Raw genomic sequence first — 22,604 nt, forward strand, 5'->3', positions numbered from 1 at the left:
GCGTGGCTTTGACCAATCAGCCTTCCCCAGCCCCTATAAAACTGTTGCCTCTCCCTCAGTAAAGTGGACTTGCGTGTTTACCTTGTCTCCGCGGTAGTTCTTCTGCCGTGCGCCCTCCAGTCCTGAGAGCCCCCGACAAGGGCCTGGCCTCCCTTGTCCCCAGTTCGTCGCCTGCTTCTCCGGGCGACCCCTTCGTCGCCGGCTTCGCCGGGCGACCCCGTCAGCCGAACCGCGCAACCCCTTGTGAGACGGATCCCTCGTCTGCTGCCGGACCGACCCCTCGTCCCAAGTGGGACCAACCCTTCGTCCCAAGCGGGACCGACCCCTCATCCAGAGCTGGACCGACCCCTCATCCGCAGCCAGACCCCACCTCTACCGACCGAGCAAACTGTCGCAGTTGGCGCCCAACGTGGGGCAGAGCACCCCTACCGCGACCGACTGAGCAAGCCGCCGCACCCTAGACTATCTCCTGGCAGCTAAAGGGGGAGTTTGTGGAAAATTCAATCTCTCTAACTGCTACATTGAACTAGACAGCACTGGAAAGGTTATTGAAGAAATTACAAGCAAAATGGTAAAAATTGTTCATGTTCCAGTCCAGAGCTGGAATGGGTGGAATTTAAGTAATCCCATTGGAAGCTGGAAGCCAATAGTAAATAATTTCAAGTTTCTACTGGGAATAATTGCCTTCATCATAGGAGGATGCACCATACTTCCTTGCCTCCTCCCTTTCATCATAAACAGAATGTGCACCCTAATAAATGATATAGTAAACAGGCAGACAGCTGCCCATCTCATGGCAGTATATACATACCAGTCAGTCCAGAGAGACTCTGACAATAGTGATGCCAAAGCTTAATAACCTTAAGCAGGCATCAAAAGAGGGAAATAATATTGCCTGTGCATAGATTCAAACTTATTTCATATCCAAATATGTCTAGAAAACCAATTGAGAAGTATAAATTCTATAAGCTTTGGATATTCAGAAAGGATGCAAGCCAAACGTGGCAAGCCTACCTGAATGTGGGGGATATGAGTTAAATCAAGCTTACCTGGAAGAAATAACCTATCTAATACTCATGTAAAACACTTGAAGAAACTAACAAAAAGTCCTTTTGCATACAACCACCATTAGACCCCCACTCTTATTTCTTCTGTATAAAAGGAACCCAAAAATTCTACTAGGCATTCAGTTTTTATTAGCACAGGAGTCTGCCAAGTCCAGCTGGTTGAAATAAACCACCTTGCTTCCCAGAGTTCTCATGTCCTGGCCTTTGATACTGCATACACCTGACTTCTCTGCTACTACACCTTCTTGCCAAGGACCAGCTGAGTAGGTACAACCACAGGTACTGGTACTCCTGAGTGCTAAGGAGACACACAGTCTATGTTCATATCTGATGACTCCAGATTTCAGTGCCCTGCCAGTGGGTCCTACTTTGGAATTTGTGCTCCTGAGTGTGATGGAGTTGGACTCAGATGTGACTTTCTACACATACCTCTTCTGTCACTTTGACTGAAGCTGTGTTTGGCACTGGGGTTTGTGTATACTCAGGAGTCTTGAATCTCTGGACTGCCCATGTGCCAGCTGGGTCCTGAGCCTCAGCAGAGTTACAAAACCTACTCTCCAGTTCATTGGACTTACTCAGGTGAGCTAAGAGGAAGATGAAGATGGTCACCCACCACACCAGGGAAGTGAGAGTATCTATACCTGCAAGCAGGAGAATGACACCCCCCAACCATGTGGGGTCAAAGCCCCCTCTTCACTGAGAGTTGGAGTGGACATAATCAACCCAGGGTCCACAGGATGGAGGAATAAATTATACATTAGAGTGGACTTACTGGTATTTTACTATAGAACTACTGTGACTCTAGCGATGGAAGTTTCTGGTTTTCAGTTTTTGGTGTTTTAAAGGATGTTTACTGCTTTGTGCTTTTCATTGATTTCCTTTTTTTGTTTTTCATAAAGACATAGTTTATTTCCCCTTGAAATTCCAGATAAATGTTACTAAATTGACACATGATATATTAAAGGAATGATTCAGAATAGACTAAAGAAGAATTTTACAAGCTGGAGGGTCTAGAGCTTGCAACAGCCTTCAGGATCAAATGACCATGACCTCCTCCCATCCAGGGAGATAATAGTTTCCTCTAAAGCATTTAGTCAAGGGTTGATTAAGTGTGCAGGAGGCATAACAAAAGTAGGCTGATGAGCTATCAAAAGATCATCATCCTTATTACCAGTAATAACACATTAGTTAAATTACAATGCAAACAGTATACATAAAAATACCCTTCTACTTTTGTAATTTTCAGGCCTCCCCTGCCCCAATACCAAACAGATAACAGATGACAACAAACACCCACCCTGCCCTTGATTCAACAGGATATACTAGTACCTGTGCAATCATAAATGAAACTTGTTGTTTTTACATTAACAGAACTGGTCAAGTAAAAGAAAATCTTAAAATCCTAAGAAAAACATAGAAATCATTCAGAAAATCCAAAATAATAACTATGAAAATCAATCACGGCTATCCTCATTCCTTTTTTATTTTTCTTCATTCATAAAATCAACCCTTTTACCCTTATAACATCATTATTAACAGTATTGCTGCTGCTTTTTTTAAAAAATTTATTTATTTTCTTTATTTAATTCCACCCCCCTCCCCCAGTTGTCTGTTCTCTGTGTCTATTTGCTGCGTCTTGTTTCTTTGTCCACTTCTGTTGTTGTGTGCAGCACAGGAAGTGTGGGCGGTGCCATTCCTGGACAGGCTGCACTTTCTTTCACGCTGGGCGGCTCTCCTTACCGGTGCACTCCTTGCGCGTGGGGCTCCCCTATGCGGGGTACACCCCTGCATGGTGCGGCACTTCTTGCGTGCATCAGCACTGCACATGGGCCAGCTTCACATGAGTCAAGGAGGCCCGGGGTTTGAACCGTGGACCTCCCATGTGGTAGACAGACGCCCTAACCACTGGGCCAAGTCTGTTTCCCTGCTGCTTCTTTTTGATCCTTGTCTCTTACAGCTTCTTGTCCAATTCATACACCAAATCATACAGTCAATAACCCAGGAATATGTAAATGGTGTCTCTCTGCTACATGAACAACAATGTCAATGCCTATGGGACCTAAAACCACAGCCTACTATACAGGATGGATGAGAACTTCTTTTCTCTGCCCCTTGACAGCAGGAAGTAGCCAGACAGAACCAACACCCCAAATCCCCTCACCCTCTGATCCTTCCCATATATATATATATATATAAACAACATATATATATATAAACAAAGAATTAGGAATGTTAGAGATTTGCAATAATTAACACGCTGTAGCTCAATTTCCCCTGATATGCATTGGGAAAAGGCAAACCCCCTCCCCTGGGTCTGAGGGCATAGCATGGCACTTTCCCACAGGTTAAAGAAATCTCGTAGAGACAGGAATAAAGGGAGATAGAGATCTTCACCATCTGCAAATCAGAGGTAGATGGAGATCTTTACTATCTCTACCTGCATATCAGAGGGAGAGGGAGATGGAAGTCTTCAATATTTACATATCTTTTAATACCTACAGATGAAAAAAAAAATCTGCTCCTGCAGCATTCCAAAAAGCCGTAAACTCCCTCAACCCTTTCCCACTACCGCACTTAGACCCTCAATCCCCCTCCCATGAACTATCAATTCCCCTCCTAGGAAAGTTCTGTATAAATTCAAGTCCCCCCCCCCCCTTCCAGAATTGCACTGAAGCCTCTCTTCAGACCCCCACCATGTTGGTCGGGGGGGGGCTGAAGTCTGTTTTTCAGACCCCCTCCATTGGGAGAGCTTCTCAATAAATTATTTTTCTGCCTGTGGTCAATCAGTCTCCATGTCCCAGTGAATGCCATTTTTCTCCAACAGTAATATTAACAGTTCCTTCTATAATAACATAAGGAGGCACACAGGCCTGAAGTCTGTAAGTAGGCTCAAACTGCTAGTTTGCAGTTCCAGGATCTGTAATGAGAATAATATGATGTGTGGCAGCTACCAATTGCCACAGTTCTCAATGAAGTATTTTAACCTCCAACCATAACTACATATTTCCCCCTCTTTGGTTTTGCAAAGTACTGAATATAGCTTGGGTGGTTTCTTGTTGTATTATTCCCCAGAGGGTTTGTAGCATGCTGCTGAGGGCTCATCCCTTTCAAGACCAGGAGGGAACCAATGTCATAGTCACTGAAGTGAGCATGAAGAACACTCATGGATGATGTTTATGAGTTGTTGGTAGGAAACAGGCAACAGGAACTGCTGGTCTAGGCACCAGAAGGTTTGGTACTCATGATGTTCACTTTTTTGGTGGAACCACTTTGCCTCTTCTCAGGTTTTTTTGTTACCAGGCCAGGACAGATGGTTGAGCTATGCACACAGCCTTGGGGACGCACTGCAAAAGACCATTGTTGACTTTTCTGCAGATAGGAGAATGTGGGCTGACTTGATTTCCCTAAGAAGATATTAGTAAGTTTTTTTAAAAAGTAATAATAATATAAGTGAATATTAATTTCTTCAAACAAACTAACAATATTTGGGGCTGTGGCATACAGCAGTGGTATTATTTAATTTATGATAAGAGGTTGTTTGGTGACACATACTATTTTTAATAATAATTAAAATGATAACTAACCACATTATAATTTTATCTAATATGGTAAAACACTATTAAATTTGCAGGAATTCTATACACTCTTTAAGTATTTACATGAACTTTTTACTCATACTGATGTAGGCTATGGATGGGGGGGTCTATTCATGTCTTCACATATAATCTGTCTTATCTAAGCTTATCTAAGATGTGGAAGATATATATTAATACAAACTTATTGAGCACTAAAACAAAGGACCATTTGGCCCTCTGAGGCAACAAACCAGCATTAGGTGATGCATATTTGCAAGCAATTTGCAGATAAAGAACACTGACTCAGAAGCTTGCTTGGGCGCAATGGGGGGTATCCACTCCTGCCATTATAAGCCCAGTCATACAAAGGATTACACTCAGCTCTCATGATTAGATCTGAGTTTTTGTCAATAAAAATGTTGTGGTTCATGTTTTAATTTCACGTAGTACCTGCTGGCAAATCATATTTTTTGAAAATGCTGACATTTGAATACTCGGCACCGTGTGCCATCTACTCAAAGGATGGTATAACCTAAAAAGAGCTGAGGCTTGGACCCAGGTGGACGCGGCAGAATCCTGAGTATATTCGAAGGTAGGAAAGCAGCCAGAGAGAAAGCACAGAGATGCTGAATGTGAGGTGTCAGGGGTGGAGATCTGACTGATAAAGCAGGGAGGCTGGAGGGCCCTGCCTTGCATTAAGTTATGCATGCTCAGGTGGCCATGGACAGGGAAACCAGGGGAGCTCTGTCTCTCCCCATCAGCCGAGTCCCTCAGCCTCGGTGGGTGAGCCACACGGTGGTGACTGCCAGGGCGGTGCTGCAGCCCCACCTTCCCAACTGTTCACTTGGCACCACTGCTGCCCACTTGCCTCCATGTCCCAGTGTTCCTGGAACCTGCCTCTTCAGGGCACCAAACCTCCAACCCTCTCCATCAGACAGGCTGGAGCAGCCTGGGGCTAAGGAGAACAATGAGGATGAGGAGAGGTGTGGAGGCTCTACCCTGTGAGGTGGGAGGCCTCGGGGCACACCTTGGGCTGACCTGGGCCTCAGGGCAGATACTGCCAGAGAAATGGGGGAAGCTCTGTCCCAGTCAGCCCTTCAGCACTCAGGGCAGCAGGGCAGCATGACAGTGGCTTCCCATAATTCCCTGAGGCTGCAACACCACCAGCACCTGCAGCCACTGGGCACTAAACCTCTCTCTCCCTTTGGCACAGCAGTCACCCCCGTCCCTCAGCCCACCAACAGACTCCGTGGTTACCAACTCCCAGCAGGTCAGCGGCTGGATGACCTGTGCTCCTCACTGCTCAGCCCTTCGGCCCCAAGTGCCAGGCCTTCTGATGGGCTCCAACCAAGCCCATACGTGCTGTGACCGCTTCAGGCTGGCTGTCCTTGCCAACAGCCCTTAGAACAAGGGAGGCCTGCTCAGACGGAGGGGAAGTAGTGAGAAGAGGCTGAAGAAGAGTTGCTGCCTGCAAAGAGGTGGGAGCAGCCCAGGAGGGCCTCACCAACATGGTGCAGGACCACCTGCCCTAGACTGACCCAGCCAGGGGTGTGCTGCTGAGGAGGAATCTCCTCCAAGCCTGGACAGCTAAGGGGGCAAGGCCTCCTCACCAGCTTCTGCAGGGTCTGCTGCAGCCCAGAGGCCTGGGAAAGGTCCACTGAGCACTGTCACCCTGCCGACAACTTCCTACATGCAGAGTCTACGTGACCCCCAGCCCATTCCCCTCTCACGGCAGCTTCACCGAGATGCCGGGCGCTGAAGTGAGCCATTTCATCTACCTGCAGGAGGGAAACTGTGAGGACACCGTTTTCTGGGTCAGGAGCAGCTGGCGACCAGAAGACCCTCCTAGCTACACCTCCCTGCCTGCCAAGGGCTGCTGCCATTTCCCAAAGGCACACTGAAAAGGGAGCATAGGCCTGTGCCTGGAAAGGCCTCCACCTGCCCCTTCTGTTCCCTGGGCCTGGTCCAGGTGACTGGATCAGGACTTTAACAACTTGCAAAAGGCAATCTACCCAGCAACCCCAGGAATTCCCCATAAGCAAACCTGGATGTCTTGCCCCAGGCTCTGGGCGTGTTGCTAAGAGCCTGAGGCACTGAGAAGATTTGACCTTGTTCTGAGGTGTTCATAAAACCAAGGAGCAGCAACCAGAATCCCTACAAGGCCTGCCACCCAGCTGGGGGAAGAACAGGCCAGACTGGAGCATTTTCCATCAGTCAACGTGAACATTAGAAAATGTCAGGCAGTATCATATGCCCTCAGCTGAGGGCCACAGAAAAGGGGACTGGGCTACATCGCATGGGAAAGTCCACCTGGTTGGAAGATCATGGCTTTCGAAGTGTGACAGAAGTTTCCCGGGGCCTCATTGGCAGATTGCCAGCTGAAGCCACGCAAAGGCCTAGAGCACTTCCCAAAAGGCCACGCCTTCTGCCAGGAGGGGAAGAGCTCTCCAATGAAAAGCACTGTGTGGGAGCACTCCATCCTGAGCACGGCATCCATGCTCTGCCCAGCAAGAGGACATGGAGAAGTCTGCAACCCCGCTCTTCCCCAACACCCCGCCACCCCTTCACTGTCAGCTCCTCCCACAACCTGGACCCTCTTAGGCAAGCTCATGGTGACCACAGAGCCAGAAGGTGGCTCTATTCTGAAACGAAAGCCCTAGCCCAGAAAAAGGACCTAAGCCCCAATCGTGAACCCTCATCTCTACCTAATGACAAGTTACTTCTACTTCTACACTACTTTTCCAATAAAGTAGAAAAAGAAAACTGAAGAGGGAGAGAAGGTATTTGGAGACCCTATTTCTGCTAAGAGCGTAATGTACAGGCCATGAAGAGAATGACTGTAACTCCACGAAAGCACAAACAGCCGCAGCCATAAATGGGAAAAGGGCTTGAATAGACAAAGCTGCCAAGAACACATACAAATGACTGAAAAGCACTTACACAGATGCCCACCATCATTAGCCATGAGAGAAATGCAAATAAGATACCAAAGATAAAGATGAGGTGCTACTTACTACCCACACGCTTGAACGCTGCTGTCAGGGGGAAAATGGCTGAGAAGGTGTGGAAAAATGGGCCCCTTGGCCACTACAGGTGGGGAAATTAAAATGCTGCAGCCAGAAAGTTACACACAGAATTACCATGGGAGCTGGCAATTCCACCCCTAGGTATACACACCAAAGACTGAAGGCAGGTCCTCAACCAGCTATCTGTATGCCAATATTCATGACAGCATCATTCAGGAGAGGAGTTGCAAAGGGAAGAAACTGGGAGTTATTGCTAAAGGGGCATGAGGTCTGGGTGGGATGATGAAAGGAGTCCGAATAGAGCAGTCAAAGCTACCCAATATTTTCAATAAACTCAATTGATGTCACCATGTGTCCCACTCACAAGGATTAAAATGATTTTTACGCTAGGAATGTTTTTCCACAATTGGAAGGAAAAAATCAAGTATGGTCATGACCACATTTATAGAATGAAAGATACAAGCCACATGATCCCCAGCTGTCAAGATGAAAAGACCTGCTCAAGAAGGAAAGACTTTTCCCTAAGATCACAAGAACAGGCTCAGCAGACCTAACAGCTTTTCTGCAGGAAAGTCCATTATCAAGAAAGGAGAGAGGGAATTTCCTGAAGAAGGGACAAAACACTTGATCATCAGATGTGTGGTAAGAGTTTAATAGGGCAAGCCTGTAGGCTACTGAAAGTCACAAATAAAAGGACAAATGCTGCCATTAAAAATAGGGGCAGGTGACTGGACCTTTTCCAAAGGAGATACACTACTGAGAAAGAAGCACCCGAGAAGGTGCTAAACATCCCGAGACATCAGGGAAATACAAATAACAAAGGAAGTGCTACCGCTTCCTTAAAACATGTTGGATAACCACTGAAGTGGATATAGAGTCATCAAAACCCTCACACATTGCAGAGAGAAAGATGAAACGACGGTGAAGCCACCGTGGACTCCAAGTTGGTGATGCCTCAATTAGTTAAACATAGAATTTCCACAGGACTTAGCAGTTGCACTCCGACTTTTACACGGAAAGATCAAAAGAGGTATTCAAATCAAATATTACCCAAGAATGATGTCAGTGTCTTTACTCACAATAGTCAAACGTGAAAGCAACTCAAATGTCCATCAAAGAATGAATCAACTAAATGGTATACAGAGGCAAGAGAGAACTCTAGAGCTGTAAAAAGGAAGGCAGTTCTGTAAAGAGCTGAAATATGGATGAACCGTGAAAGCGCTGTGCGAACTGAAGTAAGCACAAGGAAAAGCACTGCAGAACTGCACTGAAAGCAGCTGGGTAAATGGTGAACTCCACAGAGACAAATATCGATGACCACACGGACTTGGGGCAGGCGACAGGCAGTAAAGGATTTCCGTTTTGCATGATGGGACATGTCTGGTAATGGTGGAAGGGGAAAAGAGCACAGCATTGTGAAGGTTAACAAGATGACAGTGTTGTGTGCTGTACTAGTCAGCCAAAGGGGTGCTGATGCACAATTCCACAAGCCTACTAGTTCCCACAAGGGGTATTGATATCCAGTAGGAGGTTACAGATACCAGGCCGTAATGCCTAAGATACTTCCCTTGACAAAGTCTTCTCCCACGTGTTGGAGCAAGAGGACTGGCAACATCAGCCAGGGCACAGGCTTCCTGGCTTCCTCTCTTCCCAGGTCTTGCTTCTCTCTGGGCTAAGCACCTGTTTGCTCCACAAGGGCAGCTGTAGGCTATGAGGTTCTCTAGGCGTTGCCTGGCTGCACAAGGTCAGCTGAAAACAATCAGGTGAAGGGCTTTGCTTCTTGCTCACCGCGGGGATTCTGGCACGTCGAAGGAGCTGTTTCTATTCCTCTGTGTTCTTCCCCTGCCTCAAGTCCTGTCTTCCTGAGGCTTGCTTCTCTTTCCTCTCTGAGCTGACTTCCCGGGATTCCAGCTAAGGCTTCAGCATCAAACTCCAACTTTAACTCTGTCCTTTGCCATGCCTTTTCTCTTCCAGTCACCACTGCCCACAGGATGGGGCCTCCATGTCCTAGTGATGTGGCCCAATCAAAGCCCTCCTCATACCTTAGTCTTTCCCAGGTTCGGATCAGATGGCAAACACATTCTGATATCGGTTTTTGGAATTCATCACAATAACGAACTTCTACATATAATGAAAATTGGTTCAAGTGGAGGGAAATGAAGGCAACAGATTATAAGGGGCTTGCTCCTGTTAAGGACAGACTGCTCAGTTGAGCTTATCAAAGAAGAGCTCGGGGCTTCCTGCCAAGGTCAAACAGGTGGAAAATCACCCTCTATGCATAGATTGCACAGAAGGTATTACAAAGATTACTGCAAGACAGGTAAGAATATATTGAAAGATATGGATAAAACACTAACTTGGGAATACCTGAAGTGGAATCTGCTCATATGGGACAGCTCTGATTGTGGAAAAGTTGTGACAGGCAGCCAAAAGAGATTCAGACAATGCAGGTGGCTCCTGGAAATGTAAGTCATTTAACACCTACAGCTTTTTTATCCCATTATTCACAAGATGGTATTGGAGCGAACTCTTTAAACCTCTCATGTATTAAAGAAGGATAGGGTCCCATGAACATTCCTCTTATCTGAGTCTCCAAGCCAGCATTTGGAAATGCACATTTGCAAGCAAATCACAGATAAAGGACACTGACTTGGAACTCACTTAAAGGAACCGGTTCTATTAATTCCTCTCATTCCTGCTATCCTTCACTCTGGTGCCTGCCAAGCCCGGACTAAGCCACCAGTGCCCCACAAGCTGGGGTGGCTGTACCCACCTCCTCCCTGGCATGTAGGCCTCCATGCCCTGCACACATCAGAGTTGCCCCACCCCTATCCCACCTCCTTGCTTTGGAAACATTGGCCACAGGCATTGCCTACAGCAGGGAGTGCCAAGACAGTTGCGATGTGGGGGCGTTTTCTTGACTTGGACTTGTCCCCCATGATAGTTCCAGGACAGATGTGGCCATTATACATCCTGCTGAAACCCGCTGAATGGACTGGGGAATGTGTCAAGTGCCATGGAAACTAATGCATTGCAGGGGAGCAGTGTTCCAAAATATCACCACACTCACCACATGCCGTGAGTAGGCCCCACAGTGATAAAAGAGATCACTGACGTGGAAGGAGTCTGTTGAGTGGAGCCTGGGGTTGAAGAGAACCTCTTCTATTGTGTCTTATACTGTTGTTTTCTAATCTATGTATCATGGAAACAAAAGAGACAGAAGAAGAAACATGAACAAGAAAGCTACTCCATTGCAGAAAGCCAGAGCCAAATGCCACCACTAGGTGCCACGTTGGATAAGAAATGTTCCTTCCTCACACTTCCTGGAGGGCAGGGGCTGGATTTGAAGGCAGGAAGAGGGGCAAGGACCCTTGCAGAAGGGGCAGTAGGGGACCCCTGAGCCAGATCTGTGACTGATGTGAGAACCTCTCTCCATCAGATAGCTCACCTGGTCCAAGCCAAGAGCCTGGGTTGGGCCAGGCTGCCAGGTCACTTTTCAGAGGGGGATTCCTTGCCAACCAAAGTTCCAAGGCCTGGTCAAATGGGCCTACCTAGGGCTGGCATTGCCCTGCAGGTCTCTCCCATGGCAATGGTCACAGACATGCTGTCTCCAATTGTATCACCTCCATCTTTTTTAACTGAAAACCTGGCCTTTTCCACTGGTTGCCTGAGGGCTCCTGCCTTGGCTCCCTGCCAGCCAGCCCCTCCCCCCCACCCTGACCCCCACCCCCAGAGGCCTGTCCCCCAGAGAGGAGAGGCTCAGAGACTTTCCTGTTCCTTGTCAATTACCTCTCTTTCTCTGTGTTTCTTTCCTGGGATGAGAGGGGCCCCTGAGGACCTATCTGACTCTTAGAAATGAGCCTGCCTTTTCTCTTCTCACCCTGCTTTTTGGTACAGTATTAATGAACATTTTTCTTTTCTCCAGGTTTGGGGGACCCAAAACGAAGCTGTTTACATCTGGTTGTGAGACTTTTCAGTGGAAATAATTTCTGTTCACTTGAGTCACTACGGTCAAGTGGGATTACAGGTCCTTGTGTTCCGTGTACAAGGTACATTATAAGAAGCCATCATGACCATCAAAAGTGGTTGTATGGGTTGCTTTGGCATTGACTTGAGTAATAATGATCAGTTTCTGAAAAAATAAAATAAAATAAAAACCGGAAGCACATTTTGCTTGGCCAGAGCACGCAATGCAACCAGGTGATTTTCCTACTGCTTGTTGTTCAAAGCCACCATAGCAGGTGATTCAACATGTATATTGCCAAGATTTCCAAACTAAAGCAGACTACCTTCTCGCCGAGGAGTGGCTGAGTAGATAAAGCCCCAGGTACAGGTGCTCCTGAAGGCTGTGGGGACACACAGGTCTACATTGATGGCAGGTGGTTCTGAGCTTCAGTGCCCTGCCAGTGGGCCCTACTTTGGAATATGTGCTCCTGAAGGTGATGGAGTTGGATTCAGATGGGACCTCCCTACACATGCCTCTTCTTGCACTTTGGCTGAAAATTAGTCTGCAGATTGCCACCTGAAGCGATGTAGGTCATAGAGAACTTCCCAAAAGGCCAAGCCTTCTGCCAGAAGGGTCCAGTGTTCCCAGGGGGGGAAGAGCTCTATGAGTGAGAGCACTTTGGGGGAGCACTTCATCCTGAGCAAGACATCCAAGCTCTCCCCAGCAACAGGACATTGGACAAGTCTGCAACCCTGCTTTTCCCCAGCAGCCCTGCCACTCTTTCATTTTCAGCTCCTCTCACAACCTTGACCCTCTTAGGCAAGCTCTGGGGACCACAGAGGGAGAAGGTGGCTTGAACCTGAAATGCAAGCACTGGACCAGAAAAAGGACCTAATCCTGAATCATGAACCCTCATCTCTACTTAGTGACATATTACTACTATACTACTTTTCAAATAAAGTAAAAAAGAAAACCAAAAACAGAAAGAAAATATTTGGAATCCCTATTTCTGCTAATAGCATAATGTATAGAACACAAGGAGAACAAGGAGAATTACTGTAACTCTACCAAAGCACAAAGAGCCACAGCAATAAATGGGAAAAGGGCCTGAATAGACATATCTGCCTAGAATACATACAAATGACTGAAAAGTACATAAACAGATGCTCAACATCATTAGCCATTAGAGAAATACAAATAAGATACCAAAGATAAAAATGAGGCACTACTTTCTACACACACTCTTGAAAGCTGTTGTTAGGGAAAAAAATGGTTGAAAAGATGTGGAAAATGGAACCCTTAAACACTATGAATAGGAATTTAAAATGCTGATGCCTAAAAGTTAAACACAGAATTACCATAGCAGTTGGCAATTCCACTCCTAAGTATACACACCAAAGGAATGAAAGTAGGGTCTCAACCAAATACATCTATGCTATTATTCATAACAGCCTCATTCAGAAGAGGAGTTGTAAAGGAAGGGAGTTGGGAGTTATTGCTAAAGGGGCATGAAGTCTGGTTGGGATGATGGAAAGGGTCTGAATATAGTGGTGAAAGCTACAAAATATTATCAATGAACTCAATCAATGTCACCATGTGTCCCACTTACAATGATTAAAATGATTTTTATGCTATGAATGTTTTTCCACAATTAAAAGGAAAAAATCAAGTATGGCACTGACCACATTTATAGAATGAAAGATACAAGCCACATGATCCCCTCAATTGACTCAGAAAATGCTTTTGAAAAATTCCCACACCCGTTCATGTTAAGGAAACATTCAGAAAGGTAGGAGGAGATGGCATCTTCGTCCATATGATAAAGGGTATTGACGAAAAACCAGCTGTTAAGATGAAAAGACCTGCTCAAGAAGGAAAGACTTTTCCCTAAATCAGAAGAAAAGACTCATCAGATTTAAAAACTTTTCTGCATGAAAGTCCATTATTAAGAAAGGAAAAAGAAAATTTCCTGAAGTAGGGCCAAAACACTTGAACATCATCTGTGTGATGGAAGTTTAATATGCCAAGCCTATAAGCTACTGAAAGTCAAGAATAAAAGGAGAAATACCACCATTAAAATAGGGGCAGGTGACTGGACCTTTTCCAAAGAAGATATACTAATGAGAAATAAGCATATGAGAAGGTACTAAACATCCTGAGACAACAGGAAAATACAAATAACAAAGGAAGTGCTACCGCTTCTTTAAAAATGTTGGATAGGGTGGCGGACTTGGCCCAGTGGTTAGGGCATTCGTCTACCACATGGGAGGTCCATGGTTCAAACCCCGGGCCTCCTTGATCCGTGTACAGCTGACCCGTGTGCAGTGCTGATGCACACAAGGAGTGCCCTGCCACTCAGGGGTGTCCCCTGTGTAGGGGAGCCCCACGCACAAGGAGTGCACCCCCTAAGGAGAGCCACCCAGCGTGAAAGAAAGTGCAGCCTGCCCAGGAATGGCACAGTCCACACAGAGAAATGACACAAGATGACATGGACAAAGAAGAGGCAGCAAATAGACACAAAGAACAGACAACCGGGGTGGGGGGGAAGGGGAGAGAAATAAATAAATAAATAAAATCTTAAAAAAAATGTTGGATAACTACTGAAGTAGATGTAGTGTAATCAAAACTGTCACACATTGCAGAGAGAAAGTTAAAACGGTGAAGCCACCTTGGATTCCAGTTTGTTGATGCCTCAATTAGTTAGCCACAGAATTTCCATACGACCTAGCAGTTACACTCCTACTTTTATACTGAAAGGTCAAAATAGGTATTCAAACAAAACGTTATCCAGGAATGATTTTAGTGTCTTTATTTGCCATATCCAAAAGTGAAAGCAACTCCAATGTCCATCAATGAATGAATAAACTAAATGGTATATATAGGCAACAGAGAACTGTACAGCTATAAAAAGGAATGCAGTTCTCCAAAGAGCTGAAATATGGACGAACCATGAAAGCACTGTGCTAACTGAAGTCAGCACAAGGAATAGCACTGCAGAAGTGCACTGAAATCAGCTGGGTAAATGGTGAACTCCACAGGGACAAAATATCTATTAGCACACAGACTCGGGGTAGGCATCAACAGTAAAAAATTTCAGTTTTGCCTGATGGAACATGCCTGGAAATGGTGGGAAATGAAAATAGCACAGGATTGTGAATGTCAACAAGATGACAGAGTTGTGTGCTGTACTAATCATCCAAAGGGGTGCTGATGCACAATTCCACAAGCCTGCTAGGCTCCACTGAAGGTATTTCTTTCTCATAGGAGCTTACAGATACCAGGCTGTAATGCCTAAGTTACTTCCCTTGACAAAGTCTTGGAGCAAAATGACTGGCATCATCAGCCAGGGTGCAGGCATCCTGGCTTCCTCTCTTCCCAAGTCTTGCTTCTCTATGGGCTAAGCTCCTCTGTTTGCTCCACAAGGGCAGCTGTAGACTATGATGCTCTCTAGGCTTTGCCTCTCTCCACAAGGTCAGCTGGAGACAATCAGGTGAAGGACTGTGTTTCTCACTCACCCCGGGTATTCTGCCATGTCTAAGGAGCAGTTTCTATTCCGCTGTGTTCTTCCCTTGCCTCAAGTAACATCTTGATGGGTTTGCTTCTCTTTCCTCTCTGAGCTTACTTTCAGCTAAGGCTTCAGCATCAAGCTCCAACTTCAAGATTCCTCAACTCTGTCCTTTGCCATGCCTTTCTCTGCCAGTCACCACTGCCCATGGGATGGGGCTCCATGTCCTAGTGACATGGCCTAATCAAAGCCCCCCTCATTGCTTAGTCTATCCCCAGTACAGACCCAATGATGAGCACACTCCAATAACAGTTTTTGGAATTCATAACCATAGCAAACTGCTACATATACTGAAAATTGTTTCAAATGGAGGGAAATGAAGGCAAAGATTATAAGGGGCTTGCTCCTGTTGAGAACAGACTGCTCAGTTGAACTTCTAAAAGATGAGCTTGGTGTTTCCTGCCAAGGTCAAGCTGGTGGAAAATCACCCTCTATGCCTAGATCATACAGAATGTATTACAAAAGATTACTGCAAGACAGGTAAAAATATATTCAAAGATATGGATAAAATACTCACTTGGGATAACCTGAAGTGGAATCTGCTCACATGGGACACCACTGATGGTGGAAAAGTATGTGACAGGCAGCAATAAGAGAGTCAACAACTGCAGGTGGCTGCTGGAAATATGTCATTTAACACTTACAGCTTTTTTATTCTGTCATTCACCAGCCGGTATTTGAGGGGACTCTTTAAACCTCTCATGTATGAAAGAAGGGTAGGGTCCCATCAACTTTCCTCTGCTCAGAGGCACACACAGCCAGCATTAGGAGATGCACATTTGCAAGCAATTTGCAGGTAAAGAACACTGACTCGGAAGCTGGCTTAAGCAAAATGCGGGTATCCCTTCCTCTCATTATAGACCTGTCATACAAAGGAATATACTCAGCTATTATTTTTAGATTTGAGTTTTTGTCAATAAAAAGTTGTGGTTCATGTTTTAATTTTATATAGTACATGCTGGCAATATAATATTTTTTGAAAATGCAGAAATTTGAATACTCAGCACTATATACGACCTATTCAAATGATGGGATAACCTAAAAAGAGCTGAGGCTTGAACCCAGTTGGACACGGCAGGATCCTGATTATATTCAAAGGTAAGAAAAGTAGCCAGAGAGAAAGCATACAGGGGCTGAAGATGAGGTGTCAGGGATGGAGCTCTGATTGACAAAGCAGGGAGGCCAGAAGTACCCACCTTGCATTAAGTTATGCATGCTCAGGTGGCCACGGCCAGTGCAAGAAGGGGAGCTCTGTCTCTCCCCATCAGCCAGGTCCCTCAGCTTTGGTGGATGAGCCTGTCACATGTTGGTAGCTGCCAGCGTGGTGCTTCAGCCCCCCCCTTCCTAATAGCCACCAAGTTCAATTGGCACCACTGCCCACCTGCCTCCAAGTCCCAGTGTTCCTGGCACCTGCCTCCTCAGAGCACTAAAACTCCAACCCCATCCCTCAGATGGGCAATAGCAGCTGGGCTTAGAAGTACATTAAGGACTAGGAGAGGTGTGGAGGATCCACCCTGTGAGGCAGGAGGCCTGGGGACACACCTTGGGCTCACCTGCACCTCAGGGCAGATACTGCAGGAGAAATGGGGGCAGTTCTGTCCCAATCAGCCCTTCAGCACTCAGGGTGGTAAGGGAGCATGACAGGGGCTTCCCGTAGTTTCCTGCAGCCACAAGAACCACCAGCACCTGCAGCCACTGGGCACTAAAGTTCTCACTCACATTGGCACAGCAGTCATCCCCATCCCTCAGCCCACCAACAGATTCCGTGATTAGAAACTCCCAGCAGGTCAGTGGCTGGATGACCTGTGCTCCTCACTGTTCAGCCCTTCTGCCCCAAGTCCCAGGAGTTCTGATGGGCTCCATCCAATCCCATGCAAGCTGTGACTACTTCAGGCTGGCTATACTTTCAAACAGCCCTAGAACAGGGGAGGCCTGGACAGATGAAGGGGAAGTAGTGAGGAAAGGTCGAGGAAGAGTCGCTGCCTGCAAAGTGTTGGAAGCAGCTCAGGAGGGCCTTGCCAACACAATGCAGGACCATCTGCCCTAGATTTACCCATCCAGGGGTGTACTGGTGAGGAGGAACCTCCTCCAAGCCTGGACAGCCAAAGGGGCAAGGCCTCCTCACCAGTTTCTGCATTGTCTGCTGTAGCCCAGAGGCCTTATAAAGGTCCACTGAGCACTGTCACCCTGCTGACAACCACCTACATGCAGCGTGTATGTGCACCCAGCCCATTCCCCTTTGACAGTAGCTTCACCGAGATGCTGGGCGCTGAAGTGAGCCATTTCATCTACCTGCAGAAGGCAAACTGTGAGGCCATCGTTTTCTGTGTCAGGAGCACCTGATGACAAGAAGACCCTCCTAGCTAAGCCTCCCTGCCTGCCAAGGACTGGTGCCAGTTCCTGAGGGCACATTGAAAATCTAGCACAGGCTGGTGCCAGGAAAGGCCTCCACCTGCCTCTTCTGATCCCTGCACTTCATCCAGGTGATGGGATTGGGACTTTAACAACTTTCAAAAGGCAATCCACCTAGCAATCCCAGGAACTCCCCATAAGCAAACCTGGATGACTTTCCTCAGACTCTGGGCATATTGGTAGGAGCCTGATGCACTGAGAGGATTTGAGATTTTTCCAAGATGTTCATAAAACCAAGGAGTAGCAACCAGAATCCGTACAAGACCTGCGGTACATCTCAGGGAAGAACACACCAGACTCGAGCATTTTCCATCAGTCAACATGAATGTTAGAGAATGTTAGGTGGCATCATATGCCCTCAGCTGAGGTCCAAGAAAAGGGGATTGGGCTACATTGTATAGGAAATTCCACCTGGCCGGAAGGTCACTGCTTTCAAAGTGTGACAGAAGTTTCCTGGAGCCTCATCTGCAGATTGTCAGCTGAAGCAATGTAAGTCCTAGAGAACTTCCCAAAATGCCAGGCCTTCTACCAGAAGGGTCCAGTGTTCCCAGGAGGGGAAGAGCCATCTGATTGAAACCACTGTATGGGACCACTCCATCCTGAGCAAGGCATACAAGCTCTGCCCAGCAACAGGACATGGAGAAGTCTGCAACCCTGCTCTTCTCCAGCAGCCCTGCCAACCCTTCATTTTCAGCTCCTCTCACAACCTTGAACCTCTTAGGCAAGCTTGTGGGGACCACAGAGTGAGAAGGTGGCTCTAACCTGAAACGTAGGCCCTGGCCCAGAAAATGTACCTATTCCCGAACTGGGAACCCTTATCCCTACTTAACTGCATGTTACTACTACACTGCTTTTCCAATAAAGTGAAGAAAAAAAAAAACCGCCAAAAAAGGAAAGAATATATTTGGAAACCCTATTTCTGCTAATAGTGTAATGTACAGGACATAAAGAGAATTACTGTAACTCCACCAAACCACAAAGAGCCACAGCAATAAATGGGAAAAGGGCTTGAATAGGCCAAAAATACATATAAATGACTGAAAAGTACATAAACAGATGCTCAACATCATTAGCCATTAGAGAAATACAAATAAGATACCAAAGATAAAAATGAGGCACTACTTACTACACACACACTTGAAAGCTGTTGTTATGGAAACAAATGGTTGAGAAGATGTGGAAAAATGGACCCCTTAGATAATATGGGTGGGAAACTAAAATGCTGCAGCCAGAAAGCTAAACACAGAATTACCATGGGAGCTGGCAATTCCACTCCAAGAAAACATACCAGAGGACTGAAAGCAGGGACTCAACCAGATAGATCTATGGCAATATTCATGACAGCGTCATTCAAAAGAGGAGTTGTGAAAGGAGGGAGTTGGGAGTTATTGCTAAAGGGGAATGAGGTCTGGGTGGGATGATGGAAAGAGTCTGAATACAGTGGTCAAAGCTACCCAATATTATCAATGAACTCAATCAATGTCACCACGTGTCCCACTTAAAATGATTAAAATGATTTTTATGCTTTGAATATTTTTCCACAATTAAAGGAAAAAATCAATATGGTAATGACCACGTTTATAGAGTGAAAGATACAGGCCATTATGATCCCCTCAGTTGACTTAGAAAATGCTTTTGAAAAATTCCCACACCCGTTCATGTTAAGGAATCATTCAGAAAGGTAGCAGGAGACAGCAACTTCCTCCATATGATAAAGGATATTGATGAAAAACCAGCTAAGATGAAAATACCTGCTCAAGAAGGAAAGATCATTCCCTAAGATCACAAGAACAGACTCATCAGAATTAAAAACTTTTCTGCATGAAAGTCCATTCTCAAGAAAGGAAAAAGAAAATGTCCTGAAGTAGGGACAAAACACTTGAACATCGTCTGTGTGATGGGAGCTTAATATGCCAAGCCTATAGGCTACTGAAAGTCAAGAATAAAAGGAGAAATACTGCACTTAAAATATGGGCAGTTGCCTGGACCTTTTCCAAATAAGATATACTAATGAGAAATAAGCACATGAGAAGGTGCTAAACATCCTGAGACATTAGGGTAATACAAATAACAAAGGAAGTGCTACCACTTCTTTAAAAATGTTGGATAACTACTAAAGTAGATGTTGCATAACCAAAACCCTCACACCTTGCAGAGAGAAAGTTCAAAGGGTGAAGACACTTTAGATTCCAGTTTGGTGATGCCTCAGTTAACCATAGAATTTCCATATGACTTAGCAGTTGCACACCTACTTTCCTACTGAAAGGTCAAAATAGGGGTTCAAACAAAACGTTACCCAGGAATGATTTCAGTGTCTTTATTTGCAACAGCCAAATGTGGAAGCAACTACAATGTCCATCAATGAATGCATAAACTAAATAGTACATATAAGCAACAGAGAACTGTACAGCTATGAAAAGGCATACTGTTCTGGAAAGAGCTGAAATATGGATGAACCATGAAAGCACTGTGCTAACTGAAGTCAGCACAAGGAAAAGCACCACAGAACTGCACTGAAATCAGCTGGGTAAATAATGAACTGCACAGAGACAAAATATCGATGACCACATGGACTTGAGGCAGGTATCAGGAGTAAAGGATTTCAGTTTTGCATGATGGAAAATGTCTGGTAATAGTGGAAGGGGAAAATAGCACAGTATTGTTACTGTTAACAAGATAACAAGATGTGTGCTGGACTGGTCAGCCAAAGGGGTGCTGAGGCACAATTCCACAAGCCTGCTAGTCTCCACTGAAGCTATTTCTTTCTGGTAGGAGCTTACAGATACCAGGCCATAATGCCTAAGTTACTTCCCTCGACAAATCTATTTGAACATCTTGGAGCAAGACTGGCAACATCAGCCAGGGTTCAGGCTTCCTGGCTTCCTCTCTTCCCAAGTCTTGCTTCTTTCTGGGCTAAGCTCCTCTGATTGTTCCATAAGGGCAGCTGTAGACTATGAGGCTCTCTAAGGCTTTGCCTCTCTCCACAAGGTCAGCTGGAGACAATCAGGTGAAGGGCTCTGTCTCTCACTTACCCCGGGGATTCTGCCCCATTGAAGGAGCTGTTTCTATTCCTCTGTGTTCTTCCCCTGCCTCAAGTCCTGTCTTCCTGAGGCTTGCTTCTGTTTCCTCTCTGAGCTTACTTCCTGGGATTCCAGCTAAGGCTTCAGCATCAAACTCCAACTTCAAGAATCCTCAACTGTTTCCTTCACCATGCCTTTTCTCTGCCAGTCACCACTGCCCGTGTGATGGAGACTCAATGGCCTACCCAGTGAGGTGGCCCAATCCAAGCCCTCCTCATAGCTTAGTCTTTCCCAGGTACAGATCAGATGACAAACAAATTCCAATAACAATTTTTGGAATTCATAACCATAGCAAACTGCTACATATACTGAAAATTGATTCAAATGGAGAGAAATGAAGGCAAAGGATTATAAGGGCCTTGGTCCTGTTGAGAACAGACTGCTCAGTTGAGCTTATCAAAGAAGAGCTCGGTGTTTCCTGCCAAGGTCAAGCTGGCAGAAAATCACCCTCTATGCCTAGATCATACAGAATGTATTACAAAAGATTACTGCAAGACAGGGAAGAATATGTTCAAAGATACAGATAAAACACTAACTTGGGATAACCTGAAGTGGAATCTGCTAACATGGGACACCACTGATTGTGGAAAAGTATGTGACAGGCAGGAACAGGAGAGTCAGACAATGCAGGTGGCTGCTGGAAATATAAGTCATTTAACACCTACAGCTTTTTTATTCTATCATTCACCAGCCGGTATTTGAGGGAACTTTTTAAACCTCTCGTGTATTAAAGAAGGGTAGGGTCCCAGGCACCTTACTCTGCTCTGAGGCACACAGCCAGCATTACTAGATGCACATTTGCAAGCAATTTTCAGATAAAGAACACTGACTGGGGCGGCAGGCTTGGCCTGGTGGTTAGGGCATCCGTCTACCACATGGGAGGTCTGCGGTTCAAATCCCGGGCCTCCTTGACCCGTGTGGACCAGGCCCATGCACAGTGCTAATGCATGTGCAAGGAGTGCTGTGCCACGAAGGGGTGCCCTCCGCATAGGGGAGCCCCACGCGCAAGGAGTGTGCCCCATAAGGAGAGCTGCCCAGCATGAAAGAAAGTGCAGTCTGCCCAGGAATGGTGCCACACACACGGAGAGCTGATACAGCAAGATGATGCAGCCAAAAGAAACACAGATTCCCATGCCGCTGACAACAACAGAAGCAGACAAAGAAGATGCAGCAAATAGACACAGAGAACAGACAACCAGGGTGGGGAGCGGTAAGGGGAGAGAAATAAATAAATAAATAAATAAAATCTTAAAAAAAAATAAAAAGAACACTGACTCGGAAGCTGGCTTAAGTGAAATGCGAGTATTTATTCCTCTCATGATAAGACCTGTCATACAAAGGATTATACTCAGCTATTGTTTTTAGATTTGCGTTTCTGTCAATAAAAAGTTGTGATTCATGTTTTAATTTTATGTAGAACATACTGGAAAAATAATATTTTTTGAAAATGCAGAAATTTGAATACTTGGCACCATATACGACCTATTCAAATGATGGGATAACCTAAAAAGAGCTGAGGCTTGAACCCAGTTTGATGCAGCAGGATTCTGAGTATATTGGAAGATAGGAAAGTAGCCAGAGAGAATGCACAGAGGTGATGAATGTGAGGTGTCAGGGATGGAGCTCTGATTGACAAAGCAGGGAGGCTGGAGGGACCCACCTTGCATTAAATATGCATGCTCAGGTGGCCATTGCCAGTGAAACAAGGGGAGCTCCATCTCTCCCCATCAGTCAAGTCCCTCAGCCTTGGTGGGTGCCTGCCAGGGTGGTGCTGCAGCCCTACCTTCCCAACATCCACATTGTTCACTTGTCACCACTGCCCACCTGCCTCCAAGTCCCTGTTCCTGGAACCTGCCTCCTCAGGGCATTACACTTCCAACTCTCTCCCTCAGACTGGCTGGAGCAGCCTGGGGCTAAGAATACAATAGGACAA

The sequence above is a fragment of the Dasypus novemcinctus genome, unplaced genomic scaffold (genome assembly GCF_030445035.2).
Source record: "Dasypus novemcinctus isolate mDasNov1 unplaced genomic scaffold, mDasNov1.1.hap2 scaffold_170, whole genome shotgun sequence".
Taxonomy (NCBI): domain Eukaryota; kingdom Metazoa; phylum Chordata; class Mammalia; order Cingulata; family Dasypodidae; genus Dasypus; species Dasypus novemcinctus.